The sequence below is a fragment of the Carettochelys insculpta genome, chromosome 7, assembly GCF_033958435.1.
Source record: "Carettochelys insculpta isolate YL-2023 chromosome 7, ASM3395843v1, whole genome shotgun sequence".
Taxonomy (NCBI): domain Eukaryota; kingdom Metazoa; phylum Chordata; order Testudines; family Carettochelyidae; genus Carettochelys; species Carettochelys insculpta.
The window spans coordinates 736,198-754,307 of NC_134143.1; the positions used below are offsets into that span (position 1 = coordinate 736,198).

The window sequence follows — 18,110 nt, forward strand, 5'->3', positions numbered from 1 at the left end:
CGGGGCTGGGCTCCGGTCCAGACTCAGGCTCCACGTCCTGCTGGGTCTCCTCAGCCATGGCGTCAAGGAAGGCCGGGGAGAGGAGGTGTCGCTGGGGCCCAGGATGGCGATGAGCTCGCAGTAATAGGGGCAAGTGGTGGGAACAGCCCCTCACCAGCTGGCCGAGTCCTGCGCCCAGGCGTAACCCTGCTGCAACTCCTTGACCTTACTCCTGATACGGTGAGGGGTGCAGGCAGGGTGACCGTGGGTGGTCAGGCTCTTGGCCAGCTGGGGAACACTTCTGCGTTCTGCTGCTTGTTTCCCATTACGTGGAGCACCTCCTCCTCACTCAGCCCCAGAGGTCACGGAGCTCAGAGTCAGTCCAGGAAGTGCTCCTAACAGCCGAGTGCTGCCATTGCGGACCCCACTATTTCAAAGTAGAGGGACGTGGAATGTCTGCACACGTCCTACTTCGATGTCAGATGTCGACGTAGGGCTCTGTTCCCATCTTCTGATAGGAGCTGCAGCTTTGACATCACACTGGCTAACATCTATTGCAGCTTTGAAGTCGCGTGTCTCATGTGGAGATGTGGCACGTGCTATTTCGAAGCTGTGCTTGCTACTTCCATCTCGCTTTCTCGTGTAGACGCACCTTCTGTGTTCTTTCCAAATAACTACAAATTGCCCCGTGTGCCCTTTCCATGTGAGAGCCATCTAGTGACTGACACTCACCTTTCCACTGCCCTGGCGAGACGGGCGGCAGGAGTGAAGAATCAGAACATTCCAAGCAGAAATCTCCATCCCTCCATTGAACACAAACCATCACTGCCCCTGTCCAATAACACTTTTCCCATCACACTTTTGAACCCGCAATCTCTTGTCCTCATGTAAGTGAATAACAAGAGCTCCTCATTTCCTCACCATCCCCTGGAAAATTGGAGCTGATTTGTTCACCCAGTGCCCACCTGGAGCCAATGCAGACAGATGTGAAGCTACCAAGCACTGAAGAGGGACACTCAGCTGGGGAGAGGATTTCTTCTCTCCTCCTTGTGCAGGTGGGAATAGAGACGAAGAGAAGAAAATCCTCTTCCACTCTCTGAAGATGATGAAATACCAGTTTGTAGAAGAGACAAGAAGAAGAACACACATTTCCTGCCTTAGGCCAGGACGTCAGAGACAGTTGCTGGAGAATTACTCAATGAGCTGAGAGCATTAGTGCAAGAAGGGAAGCGCCCAGTATGGGGCTTGAACCCATGACCCTGAGATTAAAAGTCTCACGCTCTATCAACTGAGCTAGGCAGGCCACAAAAGAAGAACTTTCTCAGTTCTGTCACAGAGGAGAAGGAGTCAAATCTGCATGTCAGCTGGCTCTCAGTCAAATGTCCGTGGCAAAGTGCTCACAAGGGCCAGACTCCAGTCTTTGTTCTTTGGGCTGCCGGAGGTGCGATGCAAAGAAAACAGACTGTTGGAGTGAATCTTGGCCAAGCCTCTCACTGCTGCTGCGAGCTCTCCCGCACACCTCACACACCTACGGCCATTTCTGCACAACAAATTAACGCTGACACCGTTTACCCCAGCGCAGAGCCGGTGCAGGCAGTCGAACACATTTCTTTTTCATACAGAGAGAACACGCAGCTGAAGAGAGTTTTCCGTGGGAAATTGCCTGTTAGTGACTCTCCAGAGAAAGGGGCATTAGTGGCTCACAGGCGGTTGTGCTTTACAACGCTGGGCGAAGGGAGTAGAAAGGGGGACCTGATTCACTCACCCTTCAGTTCCACTGGGGAGGGCAGAACCCTAACCGAGTGTTTTCCTGCCTTCAATGTGCCCAGCACCGGGTGGATCAGGCTCTGACCTGCCCCAGATGAACATCGGTCGCCCAGAGCAGTTAGTTATGGGGCAGGAGAACGGGACAAAGAGGCTCCTCCTCATGCTCGTTTTCATCACCCTGATTCCTCTCCAGCCTCGTGGGCAGAGCTGAGGAAGGAGAGTCCCTGCGGCAAAGCCCCGCGGGTGTCTGAGATGTCACCTGCCCTGCAGCCTGTCCCGCGTGGCTGTTGTCATGGCCTCTCTGAGAGGTCATCACCTTCCAACTTCTTTTAACCAATCAGCTGAGGTGCTGTAAGAGGCCCTTGTGATGTCACTCCCACACCTACCTGTACCCTGCAGGGTTCATGTCCTGACCCTGGCAGGCCCTTTGCATGGCTGAGCTTCCACCCCTGTGTCACCCCCACTCACTCAGGGACATTCTGGGGCTCAACTCGGCTGCACATGGGAACACCAGAGGCTTCTCTGTGCCACAGGCTGTTTGCAGAGATCATCTCATCTGACCTCCTTGCACATCACAGGCCTCCTGCATGGCGCAGTCGGGAGCAGGGCACCAAAGCGCACACCAGACAAGCACTTGGTCTGCACTGGAAGGTGCCCAGGGCTACAGAAAGCCTCATGCCCCTGGGGCATCTGGAGGACATTAATGCAGTGACCGGAAGGGAAAGGACCCAAAGTCCACTCTTGGGGGTCTGCATCATAACTCACATGCAGAACAACTCTGTGCTCCCATCTGCACATTTCACAGTTTTATTTCTCTCTCAAGCTGAAATTGAATTCTTTGAGCAGTGAGTTCTACAATTCCTAATCGGGCCAGAGTAATGACCAATAGATAGATAGATAGATAGACACCAAAAATCCATTAATCTATCTATCTAATTGGGAATACAACTATATGTCATAAAATTCCTTCCCTTTAATTTTAATTAAATTGAATTCCCCTTTAATTGCAGCAAGGGAGATTTCGGTTGGACATGAGGAAATATTTCCTGTCAGGGCAGTTAAGCACTGGAATAAAATGCCTTGGGTAAAGGCAAAATCTCCATCTTTGGAGATATTTTAGAAGTTGGATAAATATCCAACGGGGAATATCTAGATCAGGGATAAGGAAACTTTTTACTTTGGTCCCCACTTTTCATCTCTGAAATTAGGAGCTACCCCACAACCTGTCGAATGTGATCAGAACCTACAGAAATTTCAGTGATGTTCATAGGTTTAAACGCCCCTTTGGGCGTGTGAAAGAAAAGAAGTCTGTAAAATAGAAGAACTTTTTTCGTCAGTGTATAAATGTGATGACACAGACATAGAAACAGTAACAGATTTCATCATTTTTCATTAGATGGATGAGCCTGAGACCCAGCAGGTAACTGGGCTGTGCCCCCTTCTGAAATTTCATGCCCCCTGAGGTTTGCTCACCCCACGATAGATGGTGCTTGGCCCTGCCATGAGGGAAGGGGTCTAGACTTGATGACCACTTCAGGTCTCTTCAATTCTAGAGCCCTATGAGTCTGTGACTCCCACTGGCCCTGGCCCTGGCCCTGCTTCACTTCTTAAGACTTTTGAATTTCTATGCCCTGTTCCTTAGCCTTGGAGTGTCAAGTATTCTCTTTAGTGGCTGGCACTTCCTCTGTAGCCCCTGGGGGAGGCACTGAAGGGGGAACTCATATCTGCCCTTGACTGCAGGAATTGCCCGTCTTTCCCATTGGCCAGGAAGGGGGAACCGCAGCCAATAGGAAGTGGTGTGTGGTGCCTACTAATGACAGGGAGTGCATGGAGCCACTTTCCCCTCACCCCCAGGAGCTGCTGCTTGTGGGAGGTGAACTTGCTTTAGCCCCACTGCGCCACCCCATGGCTGCACCAAAGTTTGATATGCCCCAATCTACGCTGCTGCACAAGAGATACTTCAGGTACCCAAAGCACTGCAGCCCCTGGAGGGTTTGCTGGAGGCAAAGGACTGTCTAAGCAGAGTCCCTGACCCTGTACATCAGGTCTGGCATCCCCAGGGCCTCTCTGTTCCCTGCCAGCATGGCCCACACAGCACAGAAGGAACACAGGGCTGAGACTGGGGACTCAGGTGCCCGGCTGCCATTGGAATGAATGGAATGAAACGGGAAGTGCTGAGGTGTCCTATGCAGCAGCGCAGTCAGCATGTGGGTAAGGATGGACCTGCCACCATATGCTTAGCTGGCAGAGAGCAATCTAGAGCTCTGATAGGAGGAGACACCAGCATGCACATGTGGTGAGGCTGGCCAGCCTGTTGGAAAGGGGCTTGGGCCATCTCCATCCCTCCCCTCGATTGGCTGCTTACTTCATAGGGTGTCATAAGGAGGAGGGAGAAAACTTGCTCTTCTTGGCCTCTGAGGATAGAACAAGAGGCAATGGGCTTAAGCTGCAGCAGGGGAGGTTTAGGCTGGACATTAGGAAAAAGTTCCTAAGTGTCGGTGGTCAAACACTGGAATAAATTTCCTGGGGAGGTTGTGGATTCTCCATCTCTGGAGATATTTAAGAACAGGTTACAGAGCTGTCTATCAGGGATGGTTTAGACAGTACTTGGTCCTGCCATTGGGGCAGGGGACTGGACTCGATGGCCTCTCAAAGTCCCTTCCAGTCCTAGTGTCCTATGATTCTATCACTGATTCACCTGACTGAGAAGCACTTGGGCCCTGGGCACAGCCTGACCAGCCTTTCCCCATCCCAGGAGATGATGTTGATCACAAGGTTCTTGTCCAGTCCTCATGGTGTTGACCTGACGGACAAAATTCTTGCGGTCCAAATACACCCCACCGGGGCAGGGTCTCCAGCCCATGAGGCAGAGGAAGGCTTAATAGTCACCACCTCTACAAAAGGGACAGGCTTCCAAGTGGGTCTGGAGCAGGGGAGGCTGGGGCTTGCCTGGACACAGCTTCCCAAAACACAAAGCCAGCCCCCCAGAAGCTCACACTGCACCAAACACTACCCCAGGAAGGGGCAGCAGGAGCACCCTGCCAAGTGGCACCTGCCCTCCACAGCAGCTCCCGTGGTTTTCTCTGCTCTCCATTTCCTCCCCAGTTCTGCTGGCCTCAAAGCTCTAGGAATCAGGGAAGTCATAAACACAGGAGACCACTGCCCCAGCCAGTCATGGCCCCCAGCACTTCTGCAGAGGTTGTTATGGAACTCTGGAAATCCTCTTCAGACACATTCAAGTGTCTAAGTGTCTGGCTGTGCTACACAAATTAGTTCAGAGATGTTAAGGGTGGTGGGACCTCATTCCTCTGCTGGGTGGGATGCTCAGCAGGGTCAGGTACGTACCCTACAGGGGACACACCTCCGTGCCACAGGGCGGGGGCACCAGACATGACCTGGAGCCCACACACCCCCAGGGGACCCCGACCCGCAACTGCCCAGCCACAGCAGGGTCCCAGGATGGCGGCATGGCCAACGGCACCCTGCTCAAATTGCCACACATTCTGGGTGCACATGGCCCAGCTCAAAGACCCACCTGGCCCTGTGTGAGCCAGGGCTGCCCATTGCAACAGCCTGTCCCTGGAGCAAGGAGCTGGGATTTGGGGCATGTGCCTCAGTGCTGTGAGCTCCACCCCAGAAAGTCCCTTGCTGCATTGCAGAGCTTGTCTACATGAGCCGGTGGCATCAACTCAGTTCCATTCTTATTACAGCAGCCCAGAGGCTTTCCAATTCAGGCGGCCTGGATTCCCCCTCTGCCAGCTGCCATCTCCTCCTGGGAGCCACAGGTCTGATGCCAGGGCAAGAGGCAAATCCCCCGGGACCATATCCCAGCCCCAGCTCCCCCGTGGGGCAGACACAGCAGGGCTCACACTCAGCAGAAGAGCCGCCCTCGGCCCCAGCACACACTGTCTGTGCTGCCCAGGGAGTGAATTGCACTAAGGGAGCCTGTGAAGCGAAGGGGCCTCACCACAGACCTGCAGCCCTCGCCAGTGCAGACGTGTGGTGCCCCCCACTCCTGACCTACAGCCCCTAACAGCCCTGGGAAGCCTCTTACTCATGACTTGTAGCACCCACTAGCCCAGCTCTGTGGTGCCCCTCACTTCCCACACGCTGTCCGGATACTGGGCTCGAGGGCACCTCTGAGCTGGGCCCCCAGTGCCAGTCCTGTCTACACAGCTCCACACTCCCTGCAGGTGAGTGACTGTTGTGAAGAGGATCCAAAGGGCAGCTGGTCCCTGTGAGAGGAGTCTGGGCCAGGGCTGCCTGTGGGATCCCCTGGAAAAGCCAAGAGCCCCTGGGAGGCCATTGACTGGCTGCCAAGTCCCCGGCCCTGCTCAAAGGTTTCACACAGGGAAAGCTGTAAAGTCAGCCCCACCCCCAGGGCACAGGGATTTGCACTGGGCTGGTAATAGAGCAAAGGGGTTGTGTGGAGGGTCACAAGTGGGGCTGAAGGGCAGAAGGAGACAGAAAGGCAAAATGTTCCTCTCGTTACGCTGCATCAAACACTCCCCCTGACGAGCTCCAGCTGGGGCAGCGCAGCCCATCCCCCCTCCGTGAGAGACAGGAGATAACCCTGCCCCAGAGCTGGGCCCTCCTCGCCCCACCCCTGGGGTGTGAAGAGGGAGAAAGGAGGGAGTGGGGAGCACAGAGTGAAAGTGAGGGGGGGACTCAGGCTGAGGGAGCAGAGGACGGGCAGGACTCCAGGCTCTGCTGGTGGGATCCTGGCACTGGGGCAGGTGGGGAGAGAGGAGGCTTCCCTCAGGCACAATGTCTGTGCTGGGGAGTGGGAAGGGCTGGTTGTGGGCAGTTCATCACAGTGGTTCAGCCCCACAAAAGCTCAGCACCTGACAAATTAGGTTCGTCATCTTTGAAATGCTTTTTGGATGAAGACACAGACTTAGGCAGACACCTCTGTGTCAGGAGCAACAAAACTCAAACAAGGGGGGGGGGCAGGGCTCAGCTGGCTAAAGCACCTGCCTAGTAAACAAGAGATCTTGGGTTCAGTTCCCAGTGGTGTCTTGTGGAAAGTCCTAAACAACATTTTCCTACCTGTGTCTGGGGAACAGAAGAGCCCTCCCTTGGCAATCCCGGCCCTTGCTGGGGAAGGTAAAGGCTGATGGGAGAGGGGCATTAGGAAAGCATCCAGTCACAGAGCAGAGCTCAGGCAAAGGGAGCTGGGACTGGTGTTGGGAAGGTGACTCCTCTGGCTGCAAGAAGGGAGTCTGATCCTCCCAGCGCTGGGGCTCTCTGGGGCTGTCTGTGCACACAGAAGGTGGCAGTGGGGCAGGGCAGGAGAGGGAGAGTTACTCTCCTCTCACATCCCTTTGTTTGTCACTGACAAAACCCAAACGTGTGAGGAGAAAAGTCCCAGAGAGGCTCTGTGGCTCGCCTGGCCATGGACCTCCCAGGTACATGGGGATTAGGAAAGCAGCACCCAGTGGTGCCTGGCCAAATATTTCTGGCTGCCTCTCACCTGCTTTGCAGCACCTCTGGGCTGTGCTGGAGAGTTCAGAGCTGCAGGAGGCGGCTGCCGTCCTTCTGGAGGAAGAAGTAACAGACACTGACAGGTGGATGGGCTGAGGTGGCTGCAGAGGGGCCTGGGGAGCATGGGAGGAACCCCAAAGCCCTTTGTCTGTTACTAAGGCAGGGAGGTGACACCCTTGATTCTTGTTATTCACCACCAGGTCTGTGCAGCCCAGTGCTCAGCACTAAGTCCTGGGCCACTGAGCACGAGGGAATCCCGGTCACAGTGTGTGCTGCCTCCTGGCCCTCTCCAGACAGGTCAGCGCTAACCAGCTCCTGCAGCACATTTGTAACACAGACACAATTGCCTGAGCCGGCAGGAGCTACGTTCTGCCCTGTCTGCGGGAGCAGCTCCTGCCCCAGCCCTGCCACTGCAGAGACACCCCACGCTAGTGAGCGACAGGGAGAGTCTCACTCCCAGGTGCTCACACCCAGCTCTGCCCCCCCAGTGGTAATTCCCCCTCCCCCAGCTGCCCCCAGTGCTGAACTGATGCACCCGCACTGCCGGGGAGCAGCCTGGGACCCCTCCTGTGGCTTCCCTTTGCTTCCCCTCGAAATGTCCTTGTCCTGCTGGGAGCAAAACCCCTGCAGGGACATGAATGGTGCAGGTGGGAGCGGGGCAGGATCCCCCCAGGCAGGGGCTGCACCCACAGGCTGTCTCTGTTCTCACCCAGCCCCTGGGCAGGGCCAAGGTCTCAGTGTGTGACGGTGCAGGGCAGAGGGAGGGGGAGGGCGGGTGCCAGGGGGGAGGGGTGGCAGGTGTGGGGGGAACCCGGCTGGCCTTGTGGCTGAGGGAGGAGGGGAAAAGGGCAGTGCGCTAGTGAGTGACAGGGCAGTGGGGGGGGTCGGCAGGGTTTGAGGGTACAAGGGGCTCAGGGCAGTGGGGAGGGGCGGGAGAGACAGGGTCTGAGGGACACACTGCAGGGGCCCAGGACAGCTGGCAAGGGGCAGCCGGGGCTGAGGGGACCCCCCTAGCTGGGCTCAGAGCAGTGGGGGATGGGTGACAGAGGGAGAAAGGGGAGGCCAGGCTGGTGGGGGAGGGGAGAAAATCTCATTCAGGGGCCAGGGGCCCTGCAGCTGCCTGTTGCTCATTTCCAGAAGGCCCCTTGGGAGGCCCTTCTCTGCAGGCTGGAGAGCTCAGCTGGCCAGAGCCTGGTACTCAGAGCACCAAACTCGTGAGTCCCAGCCCCATGCCGGCCACTGAAGGGTGTTTCCTGTTGTCCTTCACCTGACCCCTCTGGGCAGGAGAGCAACAGAGATGAGGGAAACAGGCTGAGTGGCTGGCAGGGAGCAGGCCAGAGTCACCACCCCCGGCTAAGGGAGGGGCTGCAGCTGGGGTGTGGGCCAGGAGAGGATTCCCCAGTTCTTCAACACGGCAACACCCACCTCACACAGGAAGAGACACCAGGAACACAAGGCCAAGTGCACCAGCCGTCCCCACAGCGGCACAGGCTTTCTCTGCTCTGCATCACCTCCCCAGGCCTTCCAGCCTCACATCAGACTGTCAGGCAAAGCCTGAGAAAGGAAAGTGCTCCCTATAGCGCTCCTGTCGCTGCCTGTGATCATACAGCGGTTCGTACTCTGCATTGTGGCTATTACGATTTTGGTTCCAATCCAATCCAAAGCAGCAATAGCCCAGTGTTTGGGTCGTGCTGCTTTTACTTCACCAGGAGGATGGTGAAATACTGCAGTGCTTTACCTAGACGGGTGGTGCCATCTTCATCCCTAGAGGTTTTCAAGTCCTGGCTTGAGCAAGCCCTGGCTGGGATGATTTAGTTGGGGTTGGTCCTCCTTTAGGCAGGGGTCTGGACTGGATGACCTCCTGAGGTCCCTCCCAGCTCTAGGATTCAATGATTCAAATCTCGTCTCCACAGGAATGGGCCTGGACAGCTCAGTGTCTGACTGGAGGAAGTGCCATGGGCCACATGCTAAGGAAGCCCAGGGCGGACAGAGGGGTCCTGGGAGAAAGAACAGCTCCAGGGAAGCAATGAGGGCAGAGTGCATGCTGCCAGCTGAGGGTGAGAGGTGCCCAGTGTGCAATACCAGCCTGTTCAGAAGTGGAAGGGTCATCTCAAGAGGGGTGAAGACCACCACTCAGGGCTCTGCTTCCTGCAGTCAGAGGCACCTGCTAAGGCTGCCTTGGGAAGCTCTCCAAGCTGCTTCCCTATTTCCTGCCATGTGAGGGCAAGGGGTGACTCATGCATACCATATGCAGGACTTTGGTTGAGCTGTGCAGGTGGGTTGAGGCAATCCATTTTGGCTGTGGAATTTGGCAGTGTGTCCACAGGTGCCCATGTAAGTTATGAGAGGAAGGCAGAAGAAGGGATTGTTTGGGACTTGAACCAAGGACTTCTCTCAGCCAAAGGAAGAATAATACCCCTAGGTCTACAAGCCACCCTGAAAAGAGCCTCCTCCAGAATCAGGTTTGAACAAACAGCCAGTGCTCAGCTAAGTGCTGCTTCCAAATTCACCTTTCCAAGGTCTCTTCACAGTCCTGAAGCAAGAAACCAACTTCACACTCTGGACAGTTCACAAACAAGACCGTGTGGGAGAAACACATGGGGACCTATCCAGGAATTGTACAGGAAGATACCCCCAAGAGACCCTGCTCCAGAAGGTTACACAACGGAAGTTACAGCTGTTTGGGTGGATCTGCAGAATGAACGATGAACCAGCAATCACGCCCCTGGTATTTGCAGTATCAGACTGTTTCTGTAGGAGAGGCAGAGCCCACAGAGATTGGGTAGATGACACAGTAGATGGGTGCAGAGGTCGTTACGCAAACTGAGCCACTCCGCACTGGACAGGGAAAGATGGAAGGAAATCGTGAGGGAGGCGTCGGGCAGCAACGGGCGCTGAGCTCATGGCTGTTATTGATGATGACGGGCTCTATGAATTAGCTGGTTAAAGCAGGTGCCTTGTAAAGAGGAGACCCTACGTTCCACTCCCACGATTGCCTGGGTGTTGGGCTTTGCTGCACTTGGCTTTGGCCACTATAAGGCCACTTGCCTTTCTGATCCTTTTCTGTGACCCCTAAGGGCTTTTCTGATGGTTTACATCAGGCAGGAGCAAACTTTCGACATCAGGACCCACTTTTTCTCCCTACAATCAGCTGAGACCCCCACCCTGGAAGGGATGAGCTGCGCTCCATTCTTGAGCACAGGGGGGCTGGCGGGGGAGGCGGAGGACACCGGCTGTGTGTGAGTGCCTGGGTCAGTGTTTCCCAATTTTACTTGGCCACAGAAACCTTTTAAACTTGAAAGATTTTCACAGAATCCCAAATAACCCTTTAACCCCTCTCAGCCCCAAATCTGCCCCCCCATCCCCAGGCTTAGTCCCTCTCAGACCAAATCTGCTCCCCCAATCCCCAGTCTTAACCCCTCTCAGCCCCAAATCTGCCCCCCACATCCCCAGGCTTAACTCCTCTCAGACCAAATCTGCCCCCCCACCCCCAGGCTTAACCCCTCTCAGCCCCAAATCTGCCGCCCCATCCCCAGGCTTAACCTCTCTGAGCCCAAATCTGCCCCCTCATCCCCAGGTTTAACCCCTCTCAGCACAAATCTGCCCCCCTCATCCCCAGGCTAAATCCCTCTCAGCCCAAATCTGACACCCTCACCCCCAGGCTTAACCTCTCTAAGCCCCAAACCCTCCAAAATACCTCACCCAATCTGAGGCTTGAATGTACCTCTGCTCCTCCAACTCTAGTCCGGAGGGCCCGGCATAGGACAACGCAGAACCTGCCTGACTCCCCTTCCAGCAGTGGCAGAGGAGTCAGCAGTGGCAGCACCCAGACCTGCAAATGATGCGTTAAGCCCCGTGCAGCTCTGGAGCCACAGGTTGCTGAACCCGACCGGGGAACCCTGACTGTCACTTTGGGGAACACCGATTGGGGAACACTGGCCGTGTGAGAGGTGACAAATAAAGACACGTCAGTGACAAGACTGGAGCTGAACTGAGATCTTTGGGAAGTGGGAGGAAGACGTCTCTGGTGAGCCCCAAAGTAGCCGTCCTGGGACTTGAAGCCTTTCATCGGAGCAGGTGTTTACTCCCTGGTGTGTGGGGGTTGCAACCTGGCACTTAGGGAACTCGCCTTGGCAGGGATAAAAGGTCTCAGTGTGCGGAAGTTGGTGTCACGCGGGAGAAGTGGTTCCATCTAAGGTTGGGCAGTTTGGACTCCCCAGAGATGGAGGAGAGGGAAACTGGGACAATGTAGAAAGGGAACTCCAAAGAGTGACCACATGGCCCTCTGGCAAACACCAGACACCAGTCCCTGGGGATAGGGGAGCTGCTCTCCTGTGTCAGGGCTTTTCCATGATAGGGGGCTACTGAATCATGATGAGGCCCCAGAGGTGGATGTACCACAGCGAGATGAAGGGGAGCAGAGAATGGGGGATCCACAGCCCCCTAGTGGGCGTGTGTGCTGAGAATAGGGGCTGTGAAACATCCCAGGAGGGGGGCCAGGGAATGCAGCAGCCACCCCATGGCAGGGGTCCCTGGAAGTGGAGCTGTCATGTTGGGTAAAGGTGCAGCTGTCCCATGGAGGAGACTCCCCATAGCAGGAGCTGCCCCCTGAGTTGTGACATGCTGGTGAATGAGGCAGCTGCCCCATGGTGGGGGGTTCCTGGCAGCAGAGTGACTGGCGGAAATAACAGCCTAAACAGGTGACAACTGTGGCAGCACCAGTGAGGGAGTGGACAGAGCTGAGGTCTCTGGAGAGTAGATCCCTGCTGTGTGGAGGACCTGCCCTTCCATCTTCCCCAGCCCTCCCAACAGGCCATGCGCATTACAGTGACTCTGGTGGCATTTCAACCCACAGCCTTTGAATGACCGGTCTTAACTCCACACAACCATGGCAGCTTAGCAGTCCAAATTGTTTTCCATTGCACCACAGAGCCCTGTGTGCTATACAGCACATCATCTCCTCTGGCACTCAGATGCCAGGGGCACCCAGCATATGGGGTCTCCTCCCTGACAGTCCTGGCTAAAGAGCCATCAACGCACCTCTCCTCCAGGGACTTAGCTCATTCTTTCATGCACCCAGCTGGGGTTGTGCCCTTCACAGCACAGTGACACACCTCTGAGACCCCAGAATTTAGGAAAACTATTCAAAAATGAGATTGATCCATGCAGGGCATAAGATTTTCAAGAGACAGACAGACAGACAGATTATTTTTTATGTTCCTTTATTGTTCCAGAGTCTTAGGGTGGATGACTTCTTTGTTTTGGTCTTCACTGACAAGTCTGAGGAAGGATTGCCTAACACAGTGAGTGCTAGAGGGAAAGGAGTAGGGTTAGAAGTTGAAATATAAAAAGAACAAATTAAAAATCGATTCAAAAAGGAGATGTCTGCAAGTCACCAGGGCCTGATGAAATGCATCCCAGAATACTCAAGGAGCTGATAGAGGAGGTATCTGACCTTTAGCTGTCATCTTTGGAAAATCATAGGAGACAGGAGAGATTCCAGAAGACTGGGAAAGGGAAAATATAGTGCCCATCTATAAAAAGGGGAATAAGAATAACCCAGGAAACTACAGGCCAGTCAGCTTACCTTCGGTACCAGTAAAGATAATGGAGCAGGAAATTAAAGAAATCATCTGCAAGCACTTGGAAGGTGGTAATGTGGTAGGAAACAGTCAGCGTGGATTTGTAGAGAACAAATCACGTCAAACCAATCTGATAGCTTTCTTTGATAGGATAATGAACTTTGTGGGTAGGGGAGAAGGGGTAGATGTGGTATACCTAGACTTTAGTAAAGCATTTGATACGGTCTCACATGATATTCTTTTAAAAAAACTGGGCAAATACAACTTCGATGAGGCTTCTATAAGGTGGGTGCATAACTGGCTGGATAATCGTACTCAGAGAGTAGTTCTTAATGGTTCTCAATCCTGCTGGAAAAGTATAAAAAGTGGGGTTCCGCAGGGGTCTGTCCTAGGACCGGTTCTGTTCAATATCTTCATCAATGATTTAGATATTGGCATAGAAAGTACACTTATTATGTTTGCAGATGATACCAAGCTGGGAGGGGTTGCAGCTGCTTTGGAGGATAGGGTCATAATTCAAAATGATCTGGATAAACTGGAGAAATGGTCTGAGGTAAACAGGATGAAGTTTAATAAGGACAAATGCAAAGTGCTCAACTTGTGAAGGAACAATCAGTGTCATACACACAGAATGGGGAGAGACTGTCTGGGAACAACTACAGCAGAAAGGGATCTAGGGGTTCTAGTGGGCCACAAGCTAAATATGAGTCAACAGTGTGATGCTGTTGCAAAAAAAAAAAAAACCACACATGATTCTGGGATGTGTGAACAGGTGTGTTGTGAACAAAACACGAGAAGTCATTCTCCCGCTCTTCTCTGTGCTGGTTAGGCCTCAGCTGGAGTATTGTGTCCAGTTCTGGGCACCACAGCTCAAGAAAGGTGTGGAGAAATAGGAAAGGGTCAAGAAAAGAGCAACAAGAATGACCAAAGGTCTCGAGAACATGACCTATGAAGAAAGGCTGAAAGAATTGGGCTTGTTTGGTTTGGAAAAAAGAAGATTAAGGGGAGACATGATAGTGGTTTTCAGGTATCTAAAAGGATGTTATAAGGAGGAGGGACAAAACTTGTACTTGTTAACCTCTGAGGATAGAACAAGAGGCAAAGCGCTAAAACTGCAGCGAGGGAGGTCTTGGCTGGACATTAGGAAAAAGTTCCTAACTGTCAGGGTGGTCAAACACTGAAATAAATTGCCAAGGGAGGTTGCATAATCCCCATCTCTGGAGATATTTAAGAACAGGTTGGATAGATATATATCAGGGATGGTCTAGACAGTACTTGGTCCTGCCACGAGGGCAGGGGGCTGGACTCAATGACCTCTCAAGGTCCCTTCCTGTCCTAGCACCCTATGATTCTGTGATCAGTAGATGCCAGTAAATATCCATTTCACTCCAGAAACTGAAATTCCAGTTTGGAATTACTGAAGGGCACAGACAGGGCCCAGAGGAATGAGGCGACGGGAGCCCTTGGCAGAGTTGGATTTCAGGCTGTGGAGTTCTGAGGGTTCCAGATGTGCTCTTGACAGTTTTGGTTTTAACGGTTACAAAGTTTGGAGTTTGGAATGGGTGTCTGCTGCCGTTCAGTAATTACTGTCTGAGCACCGTATTGTCTCACCTCCTACCATGCAGAGCTTCCCACGGCTCTGCCCTTTGAAATGGATAAAACCTTCGCAGCTGGGAGCGTGTCAGGAGATAAATGTAAAATACTATAAATATTAATTCTGTCAGAACTATGGATTAAATTCACTGAATTCTGCCTAGGGCTGAATATCACCCCTTAGACACACCCAGTTCTGGCAGCTTATCAGGAGTGGGGGATTCTGGTGTCCACATGCAGCCCCAGTGACCTGCCACAGCAGCACAAGTGGCAGATTGCAGGCTGGGCGCCCAAGTATGGTCGGCTTTTCCCCAAAGCCCCCAGGGCTGCAATGACACCAGCTGGCTCTGCCCACTCCAGCCAAGAGCCGAGTCAGTTCCGGGAAGGGGAATGCCCAGTATTTGCTGCAGGCCGGGCCTAGTCTGAACTGAGGAAGTTGAAACTAGCCCTGTTCCCCAGCCCAGAGGGAGCCAGGGATGCAGTGAGCCCTGTGAAAAGTCTCCAGGAGGAAGCGACGTGTCCTGTCTGTCTGGAGCATTTCAAGGACCCCGTGATTACAGAGTGTGGGTACAACTTCTGCCCAGCCTGCCTCAGCCAGTGCTGGGGGGGGGGCCCGATCCAGCCCCCTCCTGCCCTCAGTGCAGAGAGACTGTGTGGCAGAGACACCTCCAGCCCAACAGGCAGCTGTAAACGTAGTGGAACTGCTCAGAGGGCTGAGTTTGCTGGCAGTGAAGGGAGCCGGAGGGGACGGGGTGTGTGGGGAGCACCAGTAGGCTCTGAAACTGTTCTGTGTAAAGGATCAAAGCCCCATCTGTGTGGTCTGTGACGGACCCTGGGCTCACCGCGCTCACACGGTGCTGCCCACAGAGGAGGCTGCCCAGGAGCACAAGGGCGGGAAATTCAGTCTTACATTTAAATTGAATCACTGGCTAATTTGATTGGCACTTTCCTGACACACTCGTCATTCAGCCTGTGAAGCCTTCCTGGCACGGGAGAGGCTGTAAGGAAATAACGGATCTCTCAGTGTGGGAACAGAGGCAAACTCTCCAGTGTCAAAGGAGAGCTGGTGTGGGGCACTTCCTGTGAGGTACTAAACCCTTCTGCAGGGCAGCCCCCGCTGGGGAACTGGGGCCACTTGGGACAGAGGGGAAGGGGTTAAGGGACAGTGAGGCTAAATCCTAAGGGCGGTTTACGCCAGAGAGCTGCCTTTGGGCTGGAGGAGAGGGAATTGGGAACTGGAGTTGCTATCAGTGACTTATATCATAGAATTTCCTGATATTACCTGTGTTTCCATCGCAGTACTTGTGAGAGACCCTGAGGAGACCTGGACTTTGTGCAACACACTTATACACACTTATACACACCTACACTTATACACCCTTGACTCCATCTGCTGGGCAGCAGACTGTGAGGTAAATTGGGGTAGTGACTGTAACCTCTGGTACATGGTGAGAAGGCTTCCACCCTCCCCCAGTGTCATGGGTACACATCACATCCCCTCCTAGGCAGTTTCTTTCTTGCATTGATATTGATTTTCTCAGCCAATACAGCAGCTCTCTCCCAGCTTGCACTGATGTCTTGGCCTTTGGTAGCACACGGCTGTTCTTGTTCTCCGATTTGGTGGAAGCAAAGACAGTACAAATGGATAATTTCATCCTCTTTGGAGTGTGGCAGAGGATTTTCTTCTCTTCATTTCTATCCTCACCTGCCCAAGGAGGAGAGAAGAAAACTTTTCCCCAGCTGACTGTCCCCCTTCAGTGCTCTGCAGCTTCAGGGCTTTCTGCATTCGCTCCAGCTGTGCACTGGGCATGTACATGAGCTATGATTATCCAGGGGACGGTGAGAAATGTGGAGCTCGGTGCTCATCCGACTCACTTACACAAGGACAAGAGATGGAGAGTTCAAAAGTGTGATGGGAAAAGTGTCATTGAGAAGGGGAAGGTGATGGTTTGTGTTAAATAAACCTGGGGCCTGCCGGAGGGGAGGTGGCAGCCTGGCTGGGGTGTCTGTGGCTGTCTGCAGGGCAGGCATGACGGTAACCCCGTGAACAGTATGGAACATAAATGCTATTGGGAGAAAGCTTTTGCACATGCTGGGGACAGGAGTGGAGCAGTCACTGAAGCAGGCAGCTTGTGCGACATTACCTGTGCATGGGCTCAGAGCTGGGTAGAGCAGTAAAGGTGGAACAAGCCTGCACTGCTGTGAGGAAAGGGACACTGAGGCAGTCCTACTGAGGAGTTTAAGTCAGATTGCAAGAGGCAGAGTCCTGAGCTCTGTGCTTTACACCAGAGGACCGGCTGCTTGTGTTTAACTGACTCTTCTCTCCCCCAGCTTACACGCTGCACTCTGCCTTTAGGGCTTGTTTGCATCTGCTCCCTCTCCTGGGCCTGGCAGGGCTGTGACTGTGCTGCTGGACCTCCTGTGCACTGGGGATGGAGCCTGGGAACACCATGTCTGCCTCTCCTAAGTGCTGTGGGTGCAACCAATGGCAAGAAGAGAATCCATTGAGGGTCTTGCATTTTGCTGTCCTGGTTTGTTGAAGGGGTCCCTGGGCGGTGGCAGGAAACATTGAGCAGATATGAACATTGTTGGTTGGAGGGTTTGTCTCTGTTTCTCCTCCTTGTGAAAAAGGCAAATTGGATAAGCTGTTGCACCACTGCTACTGATGAAGTTTTTAGAAGTTCTTCGTGCCCTTTGCTTGCCCGTTCTTCGAAGGGAAGCTTGCTGATGCACTGGCTCCTGTGAACACTTCATAAAAGCACCAAAACACCAGTGTGTATTTTCTGCAGTGTACTGGTTAGCACATTGGTTGAACTTGTAAATAATTGCTTGTTCTAAGCCAGGTAGAAACAGTCCTGCTACCTCTTCTGTGGGGCCAGCTCATTTCTGGAAGAATCCTTAAGAGCTCTGCCTTCTTCCTCATTGGTTATTTTTTTCCTTTCATGAAACTTTAATATCTAAGGATGGGGGAGAATATGAGCCAATAAGAGCTCCCATCACTTGGGTGCTTGGTTGCCACCTCCTAGCAAAGATGATGATAGAAGAATTCCAACCCTCAGGGTGGCAAACTGGCAGTTTCTCCTTCATCCATTTCTTTTCAGCTAAAGTCAAAGCACGTCCCAGCATTAGGTCAGGGTGACTGTGTATAAAAACCTGCTGTGCTGGAGAACGGCTGTTTGGTGTTGAAAGAGTTGTGCTACAGTTGTGTATGGAAACTGTCTGCCTGACTCATAAAATATTAAAGAAAATTAGTGGCTCAAGAACATTCTTTCCAGCAGTGTCAAGATGGCTGCGTGGTCTAAGGTGCCAGATGTAAGATACTGTCTTTCCTTTCCCTGGATGTTCTGGCCTCCAGAAGGAAAGGTGGGTTCAAATCCATTTCCTGAGGCGAGTGGCTTTCTCCACATGCTGAATTGGCCTTGATTCAATGCCTCACCGAACAGTGCACCAGCGGTTGCTTTGGATTTCTGTTACATCAGGGGCAAGGGTGAGGCAGAATTCAGATATGAACCTCTCGGGAAAGTGAAGGTGAACCTCCCACTCTGGCAGTGTGACCACACAGTCAAGGGGCCAACACCCACCATCTGCACCAGGCTTCTCTTCTCTGCTCTGAGAACTGCATGAATACCAGCTCTGTAATGCAGCACAGGAGCTGTGTCACCAGCCCCACCGGGTAGCTGAGCCTTGGGTTAGTTGGCTGGTCTC

At 53.4% G+C, this 18,110-nt stretch overlaps 1 non-coding gene across 1 annotated transcript; it reads right to left on the bottom strand.

Annotated features, from left to right (window-relative positions):
* Positions 1-1,209: 1,209 nt before the first annotated feature.
* TRNAK-UUU (transfer RNA lysine (anticodon UUU)) lies at positions 1,210-1,282 on the bottom strand. The gene has a single exon. It is a non-coding gene; the product is annotated as a tRNA-Lys (tRNA).
* Between the last annotated feature and the right edge of the window lie 16,828 nt (positions 1,283-18,110).